The sequence below is a fragment of the Chiloscyllium punctatum genome, chromosome 11, assembly GCF_047496795.1.
Source record: "Chiloscyllium punctatum isolate Juve2018m chromosome 11, sChiPun1.3, whole genome shotgun sequence".
In the NCBI taxonomy this organism is placed as follows: Eukaryota; Metazoa; Chordata; class Chondrichthyes; order Orectolobiformes; family Hemiscylliidae; genus Chiloscyllium; species Chiloscyllium punctatum.
In genome coordinates, this window is record NC_092749.1 from 101398000 (window position 1) to 101411108 (window position 13109).

The following is a 13109-nucleotide window of genomic DNA, read 5'->3' on the forward strand; positions in this document are numbered from 1 at the left end:
AACCCTAATCAGTCCTTGCCTTTCCAAATACGTATACATCCTGTCCCTCAGGATTCCCTCCAACAACTTGCCCACCACTGAGGTCAGGCTCACTGGTCTACAGTCCCTGGCTTGTCCTTACCACCCTTCTTAAACAGTGGCACCACGTTTGCCAACCTCCAGTCTTCCGGCATCTCACCTGTGACTATCGATGGTACAAATATCTCAGCAAGAGGCCCAACAATCACTTCTCTAGCTTCTCACAGAGGCCTCGGGTACACCTGATCAGATCCTGGGGATTTATCCACCTTTCCCCTTTTACCATTACCCAGCCAGCACTTCCTCCTCTGTAATCTGGACATTTTGCAAGATGTCACTATCTATTTCCCTACAGTCTATATCTTCCATATCCTTTTCCACAGTCAATACTGATGCAAGATACTCATTTAGAATCTCCCCATTTTCTGCGGCTCCACACAAAGGTCGCCTTGCTGATCTTTGAGGGGCCCTATTCTCTCCCTAGTTACACTTTTGTCCTTAATGTATTTGTTAAAAACCCTTTGGATTCTCCTTACTTCTATTTCCCAAAGCTATCTCATGTCCCCTTTTTGCCATCCTGATTTCCCTCTTAAGTATACTCCTACTTCCTTTATACTCTTCTAAGGACTCACTCGATCTATCCTGTCTATACCTGACATGTGCTTCCTTATTTTTCTTAACCAAACCCTCAATTTCTTTAGTCATCCAGCATTCCCTATACCTACCAGCCTTTCCTTTCACCCTGACAGCAATATACTTTCTCTGGATTTTCGGTGTCTCATTTCTGAAGGCTTCCCATTTTCCAGCTGTCCCTTTACCTGCGAGCATCTGCCCCCAATCAGCTTTCAAAAGTTCTTGCCTAATACCGTCAAAATTGGCCTTTCTCCAATTTAGAACTTCAACTTTTGCACCTTCTCTAATAGGTACATCCACATCTCACCCTATGTTTGTAATGAGGTCAGGAGCTGAATGGCCTTGGTGTAACCCAAACTGGGCAACACTAAGTAGGTTATTGCTGAGCAGATGCTGCTTGATAGCACTTCTGAAGACACCTTCCATCACTTTACTGACGATCGAGAGTCGACTGATCGGGTAGTAACTGTCCGGGTTGGATTTGTCCTGCTCTTTGTGTTTAGGATATATCTGGGCAAATCTCCTCATTGTCAAGGAGATGCTAGCGTTGTAGCTTTGCTCGGGGAACAGCTTGGCTGGGGGAGTGGTAAGTTCTGGAGCACAAGCCTCTGGAGACTCTGTAAATATTTTTTTTTAGCAGCATACCAAGACCAAGAATATTATGATTTACCATGAGTTTGACACCATCTTAACATTCTAACCTGCAGTATTAAGTAAAACATGTGGATATGATAGACAGAATTCAATTAACTGAGGTGATAAAATGAAATAATCTGTAAAAAATATCAATCAATGGTGAGGTTTTGCCATTTTCAAAAAGAAATAAAATCCCATCGTTGTTATCTAATGACACAGAGGTCTATTTCTTCAAAATGAATCATAAATTTAGCAATTCTTCAACTCCAATTGGGCCATGGAACACTGTTGCTAAGCAATTAGGATCTTCTATTGCGCTGCTGATTCCCTCATTTACTCGTTCATTGATGTTCATTACAAAACAAATATGCAGTACTGTCCTTGGCTAAGCACAACTTGTATTTTAATGAGTTATAATTCAGCTCTCAGGAAGGCAACATTGTGAGGCAGAAAAGAGATTTGTTTTTCGGTTGCAGAAACTTAACTGCTGTAGATATCAATACAGCATCATTTAAAAATAGTCAATAACATATTGTCTGGGAAAATGATTTCCTGACTTAATAGAATTCAAATCATTTCAGCTCATTATCGGCTCCATTTTTAAATTTGAATTACGGTTTCCAAGTAAGTAATGCAATCATCTATAATGCCATTTTAATTGTTGTTTAGTTGTTTTGGTTATAAATTTACTATATTCAGATAATTAAAAGTGAACCTGCAATTTTGAAACACAGTATCAGAAAGCATTCTGAGCGAAATATAACTCTCGCATTTCAACCAATTGATTTCTAATTGTCATCAAGATTTTGCTTTCATTGCATGGTTGATGATCAGGTAGCGTGGATAATGTGCACATTTTAGTACCTTTCCATTTTTTCCCCTAATTAACCTGTTCAGAGATGTTGCAAAAATACCCCTGGAGCAGGTAAGGGCTTGAATCCAGACCTCCCAGTCTTGAGGTAGGGACACTCCCACTGCACTACGATAGGGCCTGAATGTGTTTTCTTTTTAACATCTCCAGAGCAGGTGGGACTTGAACCCAGGCCTCCTGGTTCAGGGGTGGAACTCTATCTCTGCACCACAGGAGGGCCCAGAAAGGATTTACTGATTTTTGTTAACCTACTTTTCTAATCAACTTGCTCAGAGATGTTATTGCATACCTCTGGAGCAAGTGGGACTTGAACCTGAGCCTCCTGGTCCAATGGTAAGGACACCACTGTTACACTAATAGAGGGCCCCCAATTTGAATTCCATTCAATTCAATGAAATGGAATTTGGGTGGATTCACTGATGGCTGGCTGGCTGACACCACCAGATTACTACCCAGACAGTGATGCTGATCATTTAGTTTTTGTTTCCTCTTGCCTACTTATCGGTTCACAAAATACAGATGCTTGCTGTGGCTCACTGCATTTGCTGCAAATGGTGTTTAACCCACAGAGGAACAGCAAATCTGCTGGATTGAAGATTGAGATGATCATAGTAATCTAACCCACTACCAGGAAACTACCATGATGACCGTTACCTGATATCTCCTTTTTGAAATCTTTCAGGAGTTAGGACTATGTGTCAGAAGCAAGTTGACAGTTGGAATATCTATGAGGTAGGCGAAAATGGCATCAATGTCAACTTCAGTAGTTTCCAAATCTCCCCTTCCCCCACCTCATCCCAGATTCAACCCTCCAACTCAGCAGCGCCCTCTTGACCGGTCCTACCTGTCCATCATCCTTCCCACCTGTCCACACCACCCTCCCCACTGACCTATCACTATTCCCCCCCACCTTTCGCCTTCTCAGCTACCTTGCCCCCAACCCCACCCTCACCCTGATATTTATCTCTCAGTTTCTCCTCCCCACCCAACATTCCTGATGGAGGACTTAGACCTGAAACCTGTCTCTCCTGCTCCTCGGATGCTGCCTGATCAGCTGAGCTTTCTCAGCACCACATTTTTCATATCTATGAGATAGCTAATCAATAGGTCATTCTACCTTCACTATTCAATAAAGGATTGTGAGTGGGTTCCTGAGGTGAGAGATTGAACCAAGGGTCCCCAGCCCTGGACAGTCAGCAACACAACTGGGAGGGGTGAGCACTACTGAGGTAGGTTGGGGATCATGAGGCTAACTCAAAACAGAGGAATATGCTAAGGCATACATAAGATTTAAACATAAACGATGCCCACAACTGTTATGGCCATTATTGTGGAGAGGGATATCCTCCACAGGACTGCTTCTGGCCATGTGTGGAGGTGGCCTTTACATTCAAACATCTCCAGGCTTAGGACATTGAGCAGAGGCTCTGACAGCCCCTTGCCCATCACTGATCAGGCCAACTCCAGGAAGAAGGTCCACCCATTGCAAAATGCCCTAATTCAGGACCTAGGTTTCCCAAAGCAACTGGCCACCTCTACAGAGTGGGTTGCCAGTTTGTTCAGCCAAGATGGTGCTCCAGTTGACCAGGTGTATGACTTTCAAAAGCATCCCAACACCTCTAGAGCTGATTGAACTGACTTCAACAGACAGTAAGCCCAATTAAAGCTGCTCCCAGTTACACCTTGCCTGATTTCACTTTCCTTTGAAATTAATGGAGGGTTAAATTCAGCTCCAGTCAAGTCAGTTTCCTGCCTTTGCTAGATTTGATTACCTCATCCTGCATGGTGTTCAGGGCACTCCTGACTTAAGCAAGAGAAGAACAGCCAATGTTCTCAATTTTCAGCAGCCAGTAGCCCTCTCCAACTGAAGATTTATGGCTGTGGAAGACGGCGAACTAACAAGATTCTGACCCTGTTGGGATTCACACCTGAACAGTGGGTGAAGTACAGAGTCAAATCATCATTTACAACATGATGCCTCAACAAGTAGTTAATGCCTTTTGGGATAAAAGCAATGAGAGATCCAAATAATGTAGCTGATTATGTCAGATTCAGGCCAATATTGTTAAAAGCAATTTTCTGGTGTTAATTGGCACTACAGTAGCTGTACAAATTCAGAAACTATTCACAGCAATGTCCAGCTGAGGGCACACTTCTACAACCTTAGGAATTTGTTTGGCTTGTTCAAGTGATTTATATACAATAATTAAGACTTCCCCTTTTTTAGAAGAGATTTTTAGCCGGAGGTGGATTTTCTTCTAATTGCATCCCTAACACTTAAATTTGATAACATTGTAAGGAATATTGTCAATATGACAGATGCGACAGCAATTCATTGCAACAAAAAAACTTGCTAGAAATCATGAATATGGTAGAATGCCAGACAAATGAAAACTGTTATAAAAACAGAAGTTGCTGGAAAAGCTCAGCAGATCTGGCGGCACCTGTGAAGAGAAATCAAAGTTAACATTCCAGGCCGGCGACCCTTCCTCAGAACTGGACCCGAAATGTTAACTTTGATTTCTCTTCATAGATGCTGCCAGATTTGCTGACCTTTTCCAGTGACTTCTATTTTTGTTTCTGATATACAGCACCTGCAGTTCTTTCAGTTTTTAAATGAAAATAGATATTAAAACTGAGCCAATGAAAGAGGTAGGGAAATTTGGTGTCTTCAAGAGGTTTTCAAGTGTGCTGGGAATTCATTTACTTTTCTTCCACTTTTTTCAAAGTAGCAATGCTTTGCTGTGTAAGTATTCCGAGTGAAAGTTTTCATAATTAAGAAAATTAACTGCTCAGAAATAATGGGTGAGGTGGATGGCAGTTGTATTGATCATTAAGATCATAACAAAAGTACTGATAGTGCTTGTCACTGTAAATACTGCAGTATCAGTCAAGCCACACCCAAATCATACACCTGAAAGCTACTAAAGACAGGAGGTTCTCCTTTCCTGCTGTTAAACCAACAATGCTGACCACAATGTGGTCAGTTTGATTGGACTCTAGGAGACCCCTTTGTACAGTTAATGTGACTGACTCATGATTGACTTTGACCTTTTGGGCAATCTGGAGTGAGAGAGCATCCAACAGTAGTACAGTTGACCTCCAGAAAAAAAGTCAACATTTTCATAGGGCTGTGAAGGAGGAACATACAAGTGTAGCAATATTGCTTTCAAATTTGCAAATGACGCTCAGTTTCCATCAGTTCTCACAACAGAAAATTGAAAGGGGGTTTCTTTTTATTTATGAGGAAAAGATAGCTGATGCAGACCACACAAATAGTGACGAATTATGTACATCCAGTCTCCAATTTGAGCCAAGCTAGCTGATCTCGAATAGAGTAATGACAGGAGGTTCTCTGGGCTAGAGAGAGAGGACAGGTCAGAGCAGAGACGATTTGTCTGGGATGATGTGATGGTCCCATTGTCAAATAGTTTACCTGTTTACATTGTTTTAGCTTTCATGTGCTTGCTACTTCTAGACTGCATTTGTGTTTTTAATTTGTGGAGAGAAAGAGAGGAAGTGGTGCAGGGAAGTGATTAACAATTGTAAATGCCGTCTGCATGAGAACTCTTGGAGATATACAAGTGTTATAATTAATGCTTGTTAAACCTTGAATTGTCAGCAATTTCGAAAAGATTCTGTGTCAGCTCACCAGCAACTTTTTTGAAGATTGCTGCTCATATGTCATGGAGCTAAGAGAAATCTTAATGTCACAGTAATAAAACTACTTAGATGTCAGGAGTGCTTTATTGCTTTAATATTAATCTTATACCCCATGAAGCTCCTTTTAAGATGCAAATGGATAATTCAAGACTCAGCATCTTGGGTTGGACACTGATTTCGTATCTGATCAATGAAGTATTAAAGAATTAAATCAAAAACATTATTGAGCAGAACCTCAAATTATAAATTCATATTTTTAAAGGTTTCTGCTTGAAAACTATTTAATTAGTATGAAACCTGAGGTTTTAAAATATTAATTTCTTCTCCATCAGACAATACCCGCAAATTATATTATATTTTTCTTAAATAACATCATTTTCATAGAATTCCTTCAGTGTGGAAACAGGCCATTTGGCCCAACAAGCCCACACCAACCCTCCAAAGAATAACCCATCCAGATCCATTCCTCTACGCTATTAGTCTACATTTCTCCTGACTAATGCACCTAGCCTACACATCCCTAAACATTATGGGCAATTTAGAATGGCCAATTCACCTAACCTGCGCATTTTGGACTGTGGGAAGAAACTGGAGCACCCAGAGGAAACCCACGGAGACACAAGGAGAATGTGCAAACTCCACGCAGACAGTCATCCAAGGCTGAAATCAAACCTGGGTTTTTGGCACTGTGAGACAGTGGTGCTAACTACTGAGCCACCGTACCACCCTCATCTATTTAACTCATCTATTTAAGTAATTTCTCTACATGATTTGCTTACATGGTTTACTTAGGTCAAATGTTAGACTAAGCATTTGTCCCGAATTTGCTGTCCAAATAATGATGATGCTAATAACATTGTTTCTTATTGATGTGTGAATGGTACGATGACTTTAAGTGAGGGGCAGATGTGTGATTAAATGTCAAATTTCAAAATTGCTGTCTGATTTGAGCCCCTATTAACTCCATGAAAATAACATTTTGTTTCCGTCTCACCATTAAAATGTATTGAATTGTGGGGAGGTACTGCATTTGTGTAATAGATATAAACTAAGCTTTGCTGAAAATTAAATTTGATTGTTAAAATTGTAAGTTTCCTTCTAACAACATGATAATGTTTATTGCTACTAGTCAACCTCTCTGATGCTGAAAATTAATTATTAAAAGTGTTGGGTGTCATTCCTTCAGATGTTAATTTTTGTAGATTTTAAATGTGTCAATTTTTGTTTAATAATGAACAAATAAACTTTTCCTTTCCATCTTCATTTGGCCTTTTTAAGAATGCAACTCTTTGCTTCTCTTTTTGTATTTGATTTGACGTTGAACTTAATTTAATTTGCATTTCTTTCCTTGTTGCTGTTCTGTTTATTCCCCAATCCTTCAATGTTATGGTCAAATTCACTCTTTCTCACACATCAGCAACATTATCTATTTATTACTGTCTGTACATATGCATCATGAGCTAGAGCTGACCTCGGAATCCATCCTTCATTGTCTTTCTGAGTATCTATTACAGTGAAGCTTTTCTCCATTCACAAAGCAAACACCTCTATCACACATCTGGGCATCTGTCCAATAACCACTATTCCTTTCTCAGACCATCCTACACTTAACATCTCAGACATGTATAGTTGCTTTGTACAGAATGTGATTGAATCAAATTTGATTCTTAACATCTATCACAACCTGCTCAAACAATGTGCTGCTTATTCATCCAGTCACACAGGTATTTACCCCACTGTTTTGCATAGAAAGGTAATCACTTTGTTTTCTAAATTAGTTATACATACTAAGGTAATTAAAAGCACTTGGATTGATTGTAATTATGGTGCATTGCAGATTTTTAACAGGACTTATATATCAGGCGCTGTGTTTAAAAGGAATAAATTGAACAATTATTATCACATTTACATGTATTTTCATGTATTTCTTAGAATTCATTATCCTTTGCAAGCTCCAGTTTAAGTCACCTTTTTGATTTAAATAGGAGAGTACAAAAGCTCATCAAATCGCAGAAGCTCTAAAATGTACAAATGTACTTTACAAGAGCAATAAAGTTTTATCAACGTTTAGCAAAGTAGGGCTATTTTCAGAAGTACTGAATGAGAACTCGAATATCATTCTAGTAAACAAGCTTTCATTCTGCCTGTTGACTGAAAAGAGGCTTTAGAGCTTTTGCAGTAATCATTGAGTTGATCTCATTTAATTGCAAAGGGCTTGATTTTCAAAGCCTTCTCAGAAATGTTCGACAGAGGCATAATTACAAATCAAATCAAATATATTTGTTTAATTACACTAATAAGTGTACCTGGTTTGGAAAACAAAGCAAGGCACAAATGATTGCCTTCATAACCAGAACAGTGATCCTTCTGAACATCATTAATATTTGCCATGTCTCTCATTGACTTGCATTATATTCATGTTTCCCATGGGATTAACTTGACTGGTGGGTTATGGCACATGGCATTAGGCCAGAAATGGTGCACTTAATCTCCTATTGCAGCATCTCTTATAAAGCTTAAAACTGCATGAGTAGGTCAGGTAATAGTGAGCAACTTGCACATAAAAAGCTGTGGGCTTTCGTCTGCGACTTCCCTGAAATGTGTACATTTCTGCTACTGTTGACGTACTTATTCTTGTAGAAAAGGGGTTGGTTTTGCCTTACTTGTTTTTTGATGGGAAGATCGGTCAGCTAAACCAATGTACTTCAACGTTAGCTTCTAATCATTCCTAATTTTCTTTGCTTATCAGTGGCCGTGTTATCAGGTGCATCGGTCCTAGATTTTGAAAACCCCTCCTTAAACCTCCCTAAGCCCTTTACCTCCTTTGAAATGCTTTTAAAGACATTTTTAATTGAGTAATCTTTTAGTCACTTGTCCTAAGATCTATAACATTGCTGAAAATTTGTTTTGATAATGCCCCTGTTAAATGCCTTGGAATATGTTACTACCATAAATGCAAGATGCTGTTGTAGAGGTTCTGTTAGATTTTAGATACAGACCTCATTTATTACAGACTATGATCTGCTGGATGCCAGTGCACTGAGACAGCTTGTCGATCTTTTCCCATACTAGTGTCAGCCAGCTGGGCACTGCCTAAAACAGTGAGTACTTGCTGGTTTAGGGGGACATGCAGAGGTGTGAGATTAAAGGTGTAAACCTCGATTAGCAGCCCTTGCCCCAAAAGATAATTCTGAACTGACTCTTATCACAGCCTCTTCTTTCGACTGCATGTGGAACTGATTAAAATGTTCATAGTGTACAATGCTCAATCCTAAATCATTAATCGACACTCTTAACAGAAATTGCTGGAAAAGCTCAGTAGGTCTGGCAGCATTTGTGGAGAGAAATCTGAGGAGGGGTCATTCGACTTGAAATGTTAACTCTGATTTCTCTCCACAGATGCTACCAGACCTGCTGAGCTTTTCCAGCAATTTCTGTTTTTGCTTCTGATTTGCAGTACCTACAATAGTTCAGGTGGTTTCTGAAATAGACAGGTGTTTTGGACATACAGGGGTGTGGACCTTTTACAAGTTCCAAGGTCTGACCGTCAACATTTACAGGGCAGTAAAGCTACTGATTTAAACTTACAGATCTTGCAACTGAGTTGTGCCATTATCTGTATCTGTAAAACTTACATTCTTCTAAACTCATCCCTTACCTGATGTTGAATTTCTCATGCAGTATAAAGCTACCATTTTGTCTGACCATTGACTGCCTGAACTCTCACCTTTGTCTGTGTAGGCCAGGAAAGACTTTGCCACTGGCTCATCAACTGGACACAACATGGAGGCTGGAACCACAAAATGATATCTGAACCATGATGATGCAAGTACATCCATGTTCAGAAGTGATCACATTATTCCTGCTTCTGCACACACCAGTGAAAATGTACCTTTATCTTATTACTGCCTCCTCTTTTACATTCCAACACTGTCACTCAAGATTCTGACATCCTTTCTCTTGGCTTTTATCTACAAAGTACATTCTCTTGCATGCAACCAAGGCTAAAGTGTCCCACTGACATTTACAAAGGGAGAGGGGTTCTCACATGCATCAGTTCCCAAACATTTGCTGTCCCTGTCCTTCCAGGTGGCAGAGGTCTTGAGTTTATCAAAAAAGCCTAAGTGATTTACTACAGCATTTCTTGTAGATGGTACATATTGCAGCCAGTGTAGTCAGTAGTGGAGGGAGCAAATGTTTAAAGTGGTGGACGGGTTCTCCTTCTGGATTAGCAGTGGAAAATTTGGCGCTAATGCCAAGGCTTCCTTTTTACCTTGACACAAGAGAACAACAACAAAAATTATTTGAGCTTGTATACACTTGCAGGCTTTGGCTTGTAAGTGCTGCTATGGAACAGTATTATATTTTGAAAGTTGTCTGAAACTCTGACAACCTTGATACTGAGTGAAGAAATTGAAGATTTGTAGTTTATTTCAAATTTCTTACTCCCTCATAGTGTCCTCCTCCCACTATGAATAGTCTCCATGTCACCATCAGGCCCCGCGCCGAACCCCCAGCAACCCCACCCACCCCCTAAAACTCCCATTGCCAAAGCAAATACTATGGCAGGGAATGTGGCCACTTGTTACAGCCCTGCACACAGGTGAGTTTCAAATGGTCCCTTTTTCAGTAACTCCAACTTCGATGGAGTACTACCTGTTGTTCAATGTATTACCAAATGTCATTTCCCTGTCAATTTAGTAACTCCATTCTCCAACCCGACAACAGAAAAGTTATCCCATTCCTCTCTAATAAATATAAGTTCAGATCTAACTTCCATTCTGAGCAATAATGTCCTCTCCACATTAAATAGCATTAGCTCATTACTTGCATTCCAGGAATGTCATTGCCCATCAATCTCTGTTATCAACCAAACTTATGCTCCTCAACTTTCATTGGGTCACCCTTAGTCCACTAATTCACAGTGAGAAGGTAATCATGACTTCCTCCCAAGAGAAGTAAGTATTCTTGTTCCCCTTACAAAGCAGGACACAATTAGGTATTTTGTGCCTACAGAGTAAACAATGATTTATATGATTTGGAAACAAAAACAAACTTTGATGGAGAAGCTCAGCAGGTGAAGGAAAGCAGAGTAAACATTTCAAGTTCAATGACCCTTCTTCAGAACTCATTACTATCTCTATGACTCTGTTCCCCTAGAAAATAAGATATTTGGAATAATTTATTTATTAAAAGAGTGCTAGATAGTTAGAATATCCTATTGGTAGTTGAGTCAAAATCATTAGGACTACTCACAAATGGGCTGTAACAGTGAACCTAAGATTTGAGCACAACCTCAACATCTTCCTAGATAGTTCCTCTGAAAAGAGAAAGACTTGCTTCCCATTAAATGGACTTAAGGAAAGTTGGGCATGTCCCATGCACAATCTGCAGACTGTTACATGTGTGGCCGGTACTGCTTCAATGGCTGGGGAGACAAGGTGTTGGAGGTTTGTACATTGTGTTGCTTTGACCTTCAACTGCATGATCTCAGCGGTTTGTTGATGTGCTCAGTTCCCTCCTGAATGAACTTTATCTGTTTGGTCAGTCACAAAAAAGGTTGTCCCATGAGTCGATAAGGGGTGTTTTGACCCCTTCAAGGATGTTTTGTGGACATCCCTAAAGTGTCCTGAAGAAGAGTCTCCTAGTATGAAACATTAACTCTCTTTCTGTCCACAGATGCTGCCAGACCTGCGTTTCTCCAGCAATTTCTATTTTTTTGTTTCAGATCTTCAGCATCCACAATTCTTTGTTTTAGCTTGATGTCATGTAGATCATTTTACTTAACAGGAAATCTGACCGAGTGAGAGCAAAAGAGACCTCTTATAACCAAATTCCTCCTACAGTCTAAAGTGAAGGTTAGAAATAAAGTAGAAGTCAAGGAAAGAAACTGGACATTTGCCAGAGTAACAGAATCCATCAGTAGAGCACAGCAAATCCTAGGTCTTTGATTAAGACAAATCAATCAAAGGCACAATCCCTACAATATCAGGTGTTGCAAGAGTGAAAGAGTAGAGTCAATCTAAACTTTGATAGAAAAGCAAGAAACCAGATAGGTTAACTGAAAGTACAAAGGAACAGACAAAAAATATTCTTCTCATTACTTATTGTCAAACAAAGATGTTATGATAAATATTTATTGGTTTTAAGGAAAAACTTTTCCTTGACATATAGATTGCTCTGGTAATTTTGGTCTTGTATACATTTTGGTTGTGTTTTGAGTCCTGTGAAAACCCAGCATGCAACTCAATGTGTTAAATTCAAGGTATAGTTGATATTGGTATGGTGACAACGTGAAATTATGTACATGTACTGTTCTACATTTTAATGTATAAATTATTTTTTCAAGTGGGAAATGAATGTAACATGTTGTAAAATCTGAGCATTTTGTTACATTGCTCTCTCTGTGGCCCTGTGGAAATGTATCTATAAAGTTACTTTAATGAAGGCTACTGGCTGTGGGTTCATATATTAATCTTCTCTGAAGATGATATACAACAGAAGTCTCATCCATACTTGTAAAGGAGTGGATGGATCTGAGTTGGCTCATCTACTCTTTGGCTGAACTGTCTTTGACAGCCATTGACAATTGGAAAAGTATCCTAATGAAGTGATCAGGCCCATCAATATACAGAAATGATGTGGGTTGAGAATATAAGCAAACAGCCTTAATAGGAGTGGATATCATATCCAGAGAGCATGCTCTTGCTCTGTAGTTAAGTGTTTCTTACTTGATCCACACATTATTACAATAAATCAAACTCCCATTAGACTGTTCAATATTTCTATTTTCAAATATGTTATACCAACTAATTAGACTTACCTTTTCAGAGAATTGCCCATTGCAGGTAATTTGCACTCTGATAGATTGAGAATTCAGCTAGCGTTGTGAGGCTACTAGTGCTTTTTAAAACCCAGTCAGAGTGCATGCAGTCGTAATTAGCATATTTAGGATTAAGTAGGTTTGCCATCCGCTAATCATTCTCTAATTCAGTAAGAACCATCTCTCTTCAATACTGGACATTAATCACAGTTGCGAGAGCATGAATATTACATAATAACTAATTACATTCTGCAGAATTAACAGGCCCTCATCAGTATGAAATGCAAATGGTCAATGTGTCATCAGACTGTTCTTGCTGAAGGGAAACATAAATATACTGCATAATTTTCAGGCTGTATTAGCATAGAGGAGGCACAGTGAGAAATACTTTCAATCATTAAGTGGTTTAATGTGAAGAATGAATAGATGGAAAGACATCCTACTTCTTCAGTTCTGCTAATGTTC